Genomic DNA, 12518 nt, shown 5'->3' on the forward strand with positions numbered 1-12518 from the left:
TGGACATATGTTTTTTTAGATTTGTACCTAACAGTTTCATTTTTGGAGCACGAATGTAACTGATACTGTGTTTTTAGTTTCAAATTCCATTTGTCCATTGCTAATATATAGGAAAGCAATTGGCTTTTATACATTACCCTTGTATCTTGCAATGTTGCTATAGTCAGTTATTAGTTCCAAATGTTTTTTTGTCAGTTATGTTGGATTTTCTATATACATGAGCATGCCATCTGTGAACAAAGACAGTTTTATTTCTTACTTTCCAGTCAGTATTCCTTCCCCCCCTCTCAATTTCATGTCTTATTGCATTAGCTAGAACTTCCAGTATGATGTTGAAATGTGGTGATGAGCGAGTACATCCTTTTCTTGTTCCTGATCTTAATGAGAAAGTTTCAGGTTTCTTAGTATTAAGTATGATGTTAACTATAGTTTTTTAATCAATTTTTTAATCAAATGTTCTCCTCTTCCCAGTATGCTGAGTTTTTTGTTTTTTATGTTGAAAGGTGGTTAGAGTTTATCAAGTGTTTTTTCTGTACCTATTGATATGTTCAAGATTCTTTAGCCTAATATGATGGATTTCATTAACTGACTTTCAAACCAGTCTTGCATACCTGGGCTAAGTCTCACTTGGTCATGGAGTATAATTCATTTTATATATTGTTGGAATTTGTTAAGGATTTTGGCATCTATGTTCATGAGAGATATTGGTGTATAATTTTTTTTTCTCTAATGTTTATCTGGTTTTGATATCAGTGTAATGCTAACCTCATAAAATTAGTTAGTTAGGAAGTATTTCTGCTGCTTCTATCCTCTGAAAAAATATTGTAGAAAATTGGTATAATTTTTTCTTTAAATATTTAGTGGAATTCATCTGTGAACTTATCTGGGTGTTCTGGTGCTCTCTCTTTTGGAAGATTATTAATTATTGATTCAAGTTCTATAATGGATATAGGCCTATTCACATTGCAGAAGTCACATAAGAAGAAATAGACTGTGTCTTTACAGGAATTGGTCCATTTCATCTAGCTTGGCTTGAATATTTTCAGATGTGTGTACCTTACCAGGTACCATTCTAAGCCCTGGGGACACAGAAAAGAACAAAAAAGATACTGTCCCTGTGTTAAATGAGCTTACATACTTGTGGGTGGAAATAGAAAATCAGTAACTGATTGATTAGCAAGATCTTTATTTGGGGGTGCTATAAAGAGAATGAGAAAGTAGGTAATTTATTCCCTTGTATTTAGAATTCAGAGAAGGTTTCTTAAGGAAGTGTATTTGTACTGAGACCTATGTGACAAAAAGGAACTAGTTTTTCAAACTGGAAGATCTATGAGTGTAGTGGTCAAGGCAGTGTAAACTCCAAATAAAAGGTTTACTGTGGAATCAACTTGGCATAGTAAAACAAAAGAAAGAAGGTCATGTATGTGGAGTGTATTACAGATAGTTATGTTTTTACATCTGTAATGTTTAGTTTTCCATGAGGTTCAAACATTCTAGGTTTAAGAAAAATATCCTCTAAATATATATTAAACTTTCGTGGCCTCAGACCATTCAGACACCCTACAGTTAACACCATATAATTATTTCTTAAATAATAAGTACAATAAAAGTTACCTATAAAATACATAATATTTAGAACCAGATTCAAATTATTTTATATTTCTTTGTTTTTAGTATATAGAATTCTGATATAAAATTAATAACATAGTATCAAAAGATAACATTAATTCACCACTGAAGATCAGGTACTAAGCTCAAAATTTTCTATGGTATATCTTATTTATCAAGTCGATTTTACTGATAGAAAAAATGGAGTCAATGAAATTAAAATAACTGGTCAAAGTTCATATCATAAAAAAAGGTAAAATTAGAATTCTTATGGTAGGCACCTTGTTTTAGATCCTTAATTTTTAAGTACAAATTTATGGTCCCTCCAGTCTGATAAACATAAATCACAGTAAGGCAAGTGATCACATTGTCAGAATTTCTAATACTGTAATTTGATTTGAAATTCTTTTATTTTGTGACTTTGTATCTAATACAGTATTGTGCTTAATATTTTAGTATTTTCATTTATGCTATCTTATAAATGTATATTTTGGTGTACGTGGATTGATAATTCTTTTTAATTTTATTATAAATGGGAACAAATTTGAAAAATTCTCAGTTGTGTTATAGATTTGCTAAAAGAAGTCAATTTAATATTCATTTATTTGAAATGCATTTTATAGCTAGTTTTTCTATTATCTATCTATTCCACTAAGTTTGCGCTTCTCTAACTGAAATACTCTTTGTTCTGGGATATTAGCTATATTCTTCATCTAGCTAATATGACTTTGAAATATGTATATATATACATATACGCATGTACACATGTATATATATATACATATGAGTCATGCTGACATCACATTTTTATCAAAATTTAGGGGAAATTTATCTTTACAGTAAATTATACATCATATTATTGAATGCAAATTATGAAAAAATTTCAAAATAAGAGATAGCAAAGAAATTTTGTGTGATAGGCAGCCCTCTCTGCCTGAACGTTTCACTCTTTTCTATCATTAAATTTATTTAGATACAAGAATTTGAGAACTACTGCATCTAGAAATTTCTTTAATCTATGATTTACATTATTGAAGTTTTCCAAACTATTAAAAGAGGAGATGCTGAAGTTCAAAAACATTAATGTCATTAAGCAGCCATGGTTAAGTTAGTGTACAGTCTGTTTCTCCCATTATAAGATAGATGAATTGAGCAAAATAATCTATGACTTAGGTTATTATATGTCAGACATTGGACTAAACACTATCACTAAAAAGCTCAGACTAGTTGTATTAATTAAAGTCTAATAAATATACTGGCTAGTGATGAATACAATGGATAATATAATTCAACTGTAAAACACTAACAAACATTAATGGCATATTTTTTAAAAGAAACGACCTAATTTCTTAGATACAGAAGTAAAGCTAACCTAAGAAGAGCTATTTGGGACAAGAACAAATTTATAAGCTAGGACAAAACCTTATTAGAGACAAGGATTTCTATTTAGAATTTGTTTGTATTGTCAATCTACCTTAATTTGATCTTTTCTATTTTTATTTTTTGCAGTATATCTTATTTGGAGCAAAGTAAGATAGCACTTTGTACTCATAGAGCATGTTTCATCAGAAAGGTTAATGTGTTTTTCAAACTTATTAATTATTACATCATTCCCAGGGGCATGTAACATATTATATAGGTGAAGAAATTTATAGCTGGATTTATAAACAATTTTTCCCTATCACATTTAGCCCATGGTAGGTGCAAAACAGAGGTTCAACTAATATGAATATAATTTGGGGAGTTGTGGGGGATCCAAATAAATATCTTCAATTAGACAATGTTGGTTAAAAAGAGGTAAATGTGCTTCTGCATATAGTAAACAATTCATTAAGGAAGACCTGATATCTGCAGTCATTTTAACTTAATATTTTGAGAAGAAATACAAATTAGTGACTGCTAATCCTGATTTTGATGTAATTTGGAACAGAGGGTTAAACAGTCAATTTTAAGTAAAAGTAATTAAAATCTAAATATTATTCAAATCATCTGTAAACTTTCTAGTAAAGAATCTGATCTGTTCAAAACTAATGAATCTACCCTTCTTTTAGAAGGAAGTAGGTTATCATAAAACTTACAGAACACAGTGAAAATTCTGGTCCAAGCATTAAGAGGCAGTTAGAGTTATATTAGAATAATTTTTCATTAAAAACAAAAGAAGTGGGTGTTCAAAAATACCTAGAGAGATTATGCATTAATAATTACTTGATGAAATATGCTATATAAAAAGAAGTTTTGCTGACTTCATGATCTTAGGGGAGTTATAGGATGGACCAGCCTTCCTACTTTTAATTTAAGAATACTTTCTAAATATTGTACCAATTTTCAATTACTTTTAGGAGAAAAATGCACAGATAGTAGGTATAAATAATTCAGAAAATTAGTGTGAATGCATTATTTTAAAAGGAAAACTCATGGCTTGTTTGCATGTAAGAATTACATAAAGTGATTACAATGTTTTCTCACGAATATGTCAAAACAGGAAACTCACAAGCATTTTAAGAGTGCCATTCCTGAATCTTATCACTAGCTTATGGTGAGTCTTCTTATAAATATTTTCAACATTTTTATAATATTTTCTATTCCTATTGCCTGTATTAAATGTCAAGAAAATAAAGTTTTTCTATGACATTTGGCCCGAAATTTTTAGAATGAGGTAGGGAGAAAAAATTACACTCAGAAATTCCTTCTTGCCTCCACTGAGTTTGCCACAGAAGGTGTAGAGGGTGAAACACCAAGAATATTGTTCAAGGTTACATCAGAGCCCTTGAGTTCTGGGACAGTCTTCAGGAGCTCTCAGTTTCCCTACTTACAAGCCACTAGCTCCTTCTGTCAAATCACAACGTTTTAGTCTTTTATACAGCAGCTGCCTGGATCCAACACTTTGTGTCTCTTCACTTAAAGTGATGAGACTGTCCAGCAGTGTTCTTACTAAAATGTGTTAGCAACATTGTATTTATTCATCTATTTATTATTTTTTATTGAAGTATAGTTGATTTACAATGTTGTGTTAGTTTCAGGTGTACAGCAAAGTGATTCAGTTATACATATACATATATATATATTATTTTTCAGATTCGTTTCCCTTATAGGTTATTAAAAAATATTGAGTATAGTTCCCTAGTTTGCCACTAGCTATTTTATGTTTGGTAGTGTATATATGTCCATGCCACTCTCTCACTTTGTCCCAGCTTACCCTTCCCCCTCCCTGTATCCTCAAGTCCATTCTCTAGTAGGTCTGTGTCTTTATTTCTGTGTTGCCCCTAGGTTCTTCATGACCTTTTTTTTTCTTAGATTCCATATATATGTGTTAGCATACGGTATTCCATATATATGTGTTAGCACACGGTATTTATTTTTCTCTTTCTGACTTACTTCACTCTGTATGACAGTCTCTAGGTCCATCCACCTCACTACAAATAACTCAGTTTCGTGAAGGCAATCCTGCCATTAATTCATGTGTGACAACATGAATGAACCTTGAAGACATTATGCTAAGTGAAATAAGCCTGTCAGTCACAGAAAGAAAAATACTGCATGATTCCACTTACGTGAGGTATCTAAAACGGTCAAATATTGTACATAGAACCAAAGAGTTGAATAGTGGTTGACAGGGGCTAAGGAGAAGGGGAAATATGGAGTTACTAATCAACAGGCATAAAGTTTCAGTTAAGAAATCATTCAAATAATCAGAAATTATCTTCCTTATCTTTAATGAGGTAAGTTTACCTCATCGTGTGGCTATCAAATAGTTCTTTACAGGAGCAGAAGTGCCAGCTCTACGTTTCTTTCTTTGCTTTTAGTATACAGTGATTGTGCAAGTCGACATGTGTTCGGTTAAGTATGTGTCATGTTATTTCGTATTAACTAAACTTACAGAATTTGTGCCCTTGTCAACCTTTCTGTGCCTCTGTTTGCTGGAGCCACTTAAAGCACATGGCATGATGGTTATTACCTAAAGAGATGAAGTAAAGGTTTGGGATGCCAATCTTGATTTCCTTCTTATAAAAATAATTTAAGATTCTAATATTGTCTTCCTTTCCCATACTAGTTCACCTTGAGCACCCTCCAGCATTCCCCAGAGAAACTTAAAAGCCTGAATAATTGGCTTCATATTGTCAGCTGTCGTCTATGTTCTTTTGGCTGTGGAGTGAAACAAGGTTTTGTAGTCTGCAAGGTTAACACTCTCATGATGTAGGTAATGGTTTTCTCTCAGGAATCTTCCTAACAATTTTCTTAGCACTGGGCTTAATACTTGAGCTTACTAAAATGAATTTACTAATCCATCTGTTACTTTTATTTGAATTCAGGGGACTAGATATTATAATTCTGGATTCCTTTTTATTTATGAATTTATATTTTCCAAAGAACATATGAAAATCAAATTCCAGTTATTGCCAAGGGAGATCCTAGTTGCTTTTGAAAATTTTGCAAATAAATTATTAAAATAATGCTGAGTCATACATGTTTTACCAATTCTAAAAACAATAATATTATCATGTAATCATTCTCATTCATGTTATTTTATGAACCATTATTATAGGAACAGCCTCCTATACTTTTAATGCAACTTATACATTTTTATAAATAGTATCATATTTTAACATTTTTGAGAGTTATTGACCTAAATGGAAACGTCTCATTCTATCACTCTGTGTTTTGGCCAGTGGGTATCATTAGCAAAAGTAAAGAAAGAAGGAAAGACTGAAAATGTAAAACACTAGAAGAAATATAACAAATTAAATTTTAACATTATTGCCCTCATCAGCAAAAGGTTACTACCTGGAACAAATCAATTGATAGATGGATAGATGAATTGACAGAGGAATGAGTAAATAAATAAATGTTCAAAATGCTAGATGCATATACTTTAGTCACTCAAATTAACAAAAAATGTTTCATTTTATAAAAAGTCCCATTTTTCTCACTGGTACCAAAGCAAAATCAGCTGTATAATTTAGAAGTTTAGTTGATTTTGCTCTCACATAATTTCTATTTCTTCCTCAGTTTATCTAATAAAACATTTAGTTCTTTGTATATTATTTTTGGAAAACGTTAAACGGAAACATTTGAGCAGTATCACCAAATAGACAATTTTTCTGTTGAAGCTTAATTATCTGGCATTGATATTGGGTTTAAAAGATAGCAGGTAATTAATAATAAAATGTTGAATACATGGATCATTCCATATACCTTAAGTATACCTTAATATCACTATTCTCTAATTAATAATTAAATGTTGGATACATGGATTATTTCATATACCTTAAATATACCTTAATATCACAAGAAACTACTCCTAACTGAAAGAACGTTTGTTCATTTATATCTGGATGGCTAAATCAAAACTTCATAAGCTCAAGGAGCAGTTCGTCTTTGTTCCTTGCCATATGTTTAATGCCCAACAACACAGTGCCTGGCAAAGAGTAGCCATTGGTGTATATTTACTAAACGAACAAATGCTTAGGCCCCAAAAGTAACTGAAGTAAGTTATTCAACTACTTACGATTAGAGTACTTTCTGCGTGAACTGACCACATTTGTAAGCTACTCCAGTCAATTTTATTTGTTAATTCATTATGCTCAGGTTACTTCACATGACACCTATGGAGGCAGCAACATATGGACCATTAGAAATAAAGGAAAAGCATCAGAGCTATTCTACCCATTAGATATTTCAGGCTTAATGCTAGTACTTATGAATTTTCAAGGACCTATACAAATAGTTGATGTCTGAAAACTACTTATTTCAAATATGAAAACAAAACTACACACACACACACATATATAACTTACACTTAAATGTATTTGGGGACCTCCAAAACTCCAAGTCATCTCTCTCCTGGCCTACAGTAATAGCTTACTAATTCTTTCTTCTCACTCTAACCTTGTAGATCTACCCTCTTTACAGGAACCAAAAGCATTTTTTCAAAATGTTGTGTCTTATCCCATCATTGTTCTGCTTCAGATTATCCTGTACTTTAATATAATTACTATAATATAATTACAATGGAAGACAATCTTTATTGTGAGCCTAAGTGATTACCCTTCTGAATACTTTTCTGACCTTGTTCTCTACAACATTCCCCCACATCCTCCTCTGCTCACACACTGGTATTCACGTTTGGCTCTGAGGTCTTTAACATACTATTTGCTTTTACTGGGATTCTTTCTCCTTAGATGATTATATGGCTGCCTCTACTCATAAGTTAGGTTTCAAGTTAAAATGTACTTCCTTTGAGGGGATTTCTCTGACTACTCAACTAAATTAGCATTTGTCCCTTTATTTAGTCATTCAAAAGCTCCTTTTGTTTATTCATTTTCTTTATAGCCTTTAGCAGTATAGGAACGGATTATTTATAGATTATTCTCTCTCTCCCCTACATAGAATGTAAGGTCCAGGAGGGGCAAAGTTTGGTCTGGTTCACAGTTGCTAAAATAATGCCTGAAATTTAATAGGAGCTCAATAAATATTTTTTGTCTAAAAAATTGAACATATAATAAATAGGTTTTAAACTCTGGCCACAGGATAAGAGTAATTATTTCTAATGTTTAAATATTTTTTGATTTCCCTGTATCTGTATATAGCCACTTGTAAATGCTCAAAAGGAGCATTCTGATTCACATATATTCCTTACAGAGATTTCTTCCACGGGATGTAGCATGGATGTAATTTAACTATATATTTAGTAAAACTATCTGTAGGGCCACATTTATTTATATATGATTATATAGTTTTACATCTCATTTTATCTGACCTCATGAATGCAGTTTCCCTGTTTATTTAAGATTTGGCTAAACTAGATCTCATGTATATAAGGGAACTGGTAATTTTAATAAGGATTGTACTGCGCTAATGATGTTTGAAAACGTCTAGAAGATAGAGTTAATATTACTTATCTAAGTTGTTTTTTTCTCTCTGCCACTAAAGTTCAAAATCTTGGATTTAACTCTAAGATATTTAGAAGTTAACATACCATTATTTTCTGGAGACATTTTCTCTGAAGTATAGGGTCTTTCAAAATTGGGAACTCTTTTCCATCTTTAAAATAGTATTATTGTAATGCTGCCCTTAAAAAATTCTCAAAGTAGAACTTAGGTAACATTTTTTCCCCTGTAGTCTGTATTAAGTATCATTGTTTTCAGAGTATTCTACTTCAAGCTGTTCTTTGTGCCCTATATAGCATAAGGGTTTATCTTCTTTCCATGATCCACCTCTTGCAAAGAGAGCAGCTGTTGTCCTGTAAAAGATGCCAAATTTAAACTCTGAGCACCTGGAGGTAGGACAGCCCCTACTGAAGGCCCTCATTTCCAGAAATCTGTGCCTAAACTGGTTAAGAAAAGAAGACCTAGTTAAGTTAATGGTGCATGAGTCTTACATCAAATATATCCTACTTGGATAGGATATTAACTATCTTCCCAGAAGCACAAGTATAGTAACTGGAACTCTCAGTTAATTGTGCTGCCTTTCATATAAGTAGAGTCATTCAGAAAGGTTTGATTTAGAGGTCTCAGAGAAACCAGGGTTCAGATCAGTCCTGTCATGCTATGTGTGGAGGCAGAACATACACAACTCTGATGCCTCCATCTGCTTCTCTGCACTATACACAAAAATATACAGCTCCCTGCAATTAAAAGCATTTACCTGTTAGTGTGTGTGTGTGTGTGTGTGTGTGTGTGTGTGTGTAGAGGGAGAGAGAGAGAGTCATTGATGCAGGCAGGTGTTTCTTTTTCATTTGTGGAACTCTCTTTCTCTCTGCTATTGAGTTACATTTCAAGATTTCTTGATAATAGAAACAAGGTCCCAGTTTCACCTATGTATAAAACTGATACAGGTAGTAAGCAAACATCCTGAAAAGAGTCACTGTTCTATGCACTTTACGTAGGTCATTTAAGATCAATAACACTCTGAGAGATAAGGATTAGCCCTAATGAATAGGTAAGAATATAGAATCTTGGACACTTTAAATAACTTGTCCAAAGTTATGTAGCAGAAAAAGTACTCTACAGCCAAAATTTTAATTCAGGACGGCCTAATGCCAAGTGATGCTGTTTCTACTATGCTAAATTGCCTATCAGTAAATGATAATGCATTTGACTTGAGCTAGTATATACAAATTACATAGTTTCTTATACCCTAGTAGGAGTCCCAGATCCATCAATATTTCTCAGAATGGCAGTTTCAATAAACCCTACAATCCTATTTAAAGTAATAAAGAATCATTTCAGTTTCTTGAATATGAGTCTGATTAATTACCCATATGGTATATATAATACATTATATGAAAGCACATTATACATCTACAAATAAAGTTGCCATATTAACAGGTACACAATATATGAGAATGTAAAACCCTAAAAAACTGTGTTGAGAGAAAAGTTTTGGACTTGACCCTTAAAGTAACATATAATTAAAATTCTGTATAATAAGGATTTTTCAGAAGAACACTATGAATTATGAAAGGAACTAACAAGGAGTTTCACGATGGCTACACCGTTTAGTAACTATCTACACTGTGCTCACGAGCCTTTTAAAAAATCTAATTTATAGATTTGAAAATGATGCTACCTTATTATGGAGTAAAAAGTGCTGATCTACATCATATTTTCAATTAAATAATATCTTTTATTGTGTAATATACATAGTTTAAGGATTGGAAATGTGCTGTGAGTTTAATCCAATCCACAAATCATTACTGTACTTCCAAAAGATTCTTTATATTCAAATACAGGACATGTTAAGTATTCTGCTAAGAAATGAATACTAAAGAGGAAGTAATTTTGCTTCCACATAAAGATTATTTCAAACTTATTTCCTGTTAACGATATGCCTAATTTAAAGAAGAACTGACAATTATATGACTGCCATTTACCCAAATATCGCAGTGCATGTGTTTTCAATTATACTTTGCAACGTAATCAGTTTATATGCTTTGTCCTTTATGTCCTTTATTTTCTCTTCAGCTGCTTTGCAGAAGTAGAAAACTGGAAACTACCCAATCTAAGAAAATGGATCGAATATTATTTTATCATAAACTTACTCAGATTCCAAAGATGGTCTTAGTACGGCAAAGATATTTTACATAATTTCATTGAGATCATGCACTGATTAGCACTCAAGGAAAATGAAAGGGTTGAAGGATTACAGATATTTTTCTTCTTTTTGTACATGTAGTTAAGGAACAATTGCTGGTTCTTCTATGTGACGATGGCATACGGTGAATGGGAAAATAAACAATAGAAATGATTCATTAAAGATATAACAGTTATGCTCCTGAAAATATTTCTCAGATAAAAAGTGATATCTCTTGTTCCTGAAATCTACATCTCCCATGATAAAAAATTCACTTCAGCAAAAGCTGCATCTACATTAGCATTTCAATGGTAGCAAATTTTCATTGTACTATTCAAACCACTTTAATCTCCCTCTTTATTTCAGGAGGGGCAGCATCAAATTACATGGGGTTGACAATTTCTACAAAATTCATAGAGCTTAACATAAATGTCAAGATAAAGTCAACCTAAACTTTTGTTCATTCATAACCACACTGGTTAGAAACTTTAAATGGATCCTTATTGCTCACAGAGTAAAGCCCTTTTGAATATAGCATTCATGTCCTACTTTCCGATCTCATCCACAGCACTTCTTTACCACACCACTGTCTTTCCATTCAATAGATACTGCACATGTATGGATACTTGATGCTCCCCAAACAGGCCTTGCACTTCCTTGTTTTACTATAAGTCGTTGATACAATGCTACTACTTCCCCATGGAAATCCTTATTCCACTCACCCAAACTTTAGCAACCACCAAGTCCTCATGTGATATCTTCCATAATATTCTTCAGATCTCACTCCTTGAACTTGCTGAAAGCAATACTGCCCACCCTTCTATCTTCATGACATCTTTTATTATTATTATTATAGCTATTGTTAGTTTTCCTTATATTTTTGCACGTAATTACTTGCCTCACTTCTAAACTACGGGCTGCTTAAGGCAGGGACTTTGCCTTAGTCATCTTTGTATACTTTCAACCCTTAGAATGTCTTAGGACATTTTAATTTCTTAAAAATTACTTAATTTACACTTTAGTTTTCCTCAAAAAGCTGAAGTTAGACTACCTTTGTTATTCTAAATAATTCCACATCATAAAGGAAGTAAAACATTGCCTTTTGGATAAGTGCAACTGGGACCTCTATGGTCAAAACAGTTAAAGTAACCATAGTGCTTGCCAATTGGAGTGATATGAATAAAGACCTGCACCATTAACTTCATTCTTAGTGTATTTGGCCAGGTTCAGTGCACAAAAATCGTCACCTTATATTATGACAATTCTTTTCACATTCAAACTTTTTAAAAGATAACTTTGTTATCAGAATGCCTAGGGACAGATAAATTTCCTACATCATAGTAAATTTTTATATCTATATACAGTTGGCCATTGAACAATCTGGGGGTTAGGGGCACCAAACCCTGCACTGACAAAAATCCTCATAAAATTTTTGATTCCCCCAAAACTATTAATAGCCTATTGTTGACCAGAAACCTCACCAATAACATAAACAGTCAATATACATATATTTTATATATTATGTGTATAATATACTGTATTCTTACTAAAGAAAGCTAGAGAAAAAATATTAAGGAAATCATAAGGAAAATACATTTACAATACTGTATTTATTGATACCATAAGTTTACATTATATCTTTACAAGATGAATTGTCTGCTACTATTTACATCAATATTTTCTTATATGATACAAAACACTGTAGATGTTATAAGTATTACTAACACTAGACATCGAAAGTGAAAAGATGATATGAAAAAGAAATTCGTATTTATTTACAGGTGTAATGATTCATGCATTGTTACTGAAGCAGCAACAATATGATTGCTTTATGGTAG

General features: G+C 32.0%; 1 protein-coding gene across 1 annotated transcript in view; it reads left to right on the plus strand.

Moving 5' to 3' along the window:
- The window catches only part of CCSER1 (coiled-coil serine rich protein 1), a 1266496-nt gene that overhangs the window by 1209911 nt on the left and 44067 nt on the right, over nucleotides 1–12518 (plus strand). The gene's annotated exons all lie outside the window — the stretch shown is intronic.

Source organism: Phocoena phocoena, chromosome 5 (genome assembly GCF_963924675.1).
Source record: "Phocoena phocoena chromosome 5, mPhoPho1.1, whole genome shotgun sequence".
NCBI classification, from domain to species: Eukaryota; Metazoa; Chordata; class Mammalia; order Artiodactyla; family Phocoenidae; genus Phocoena; species Phocoena phocoena.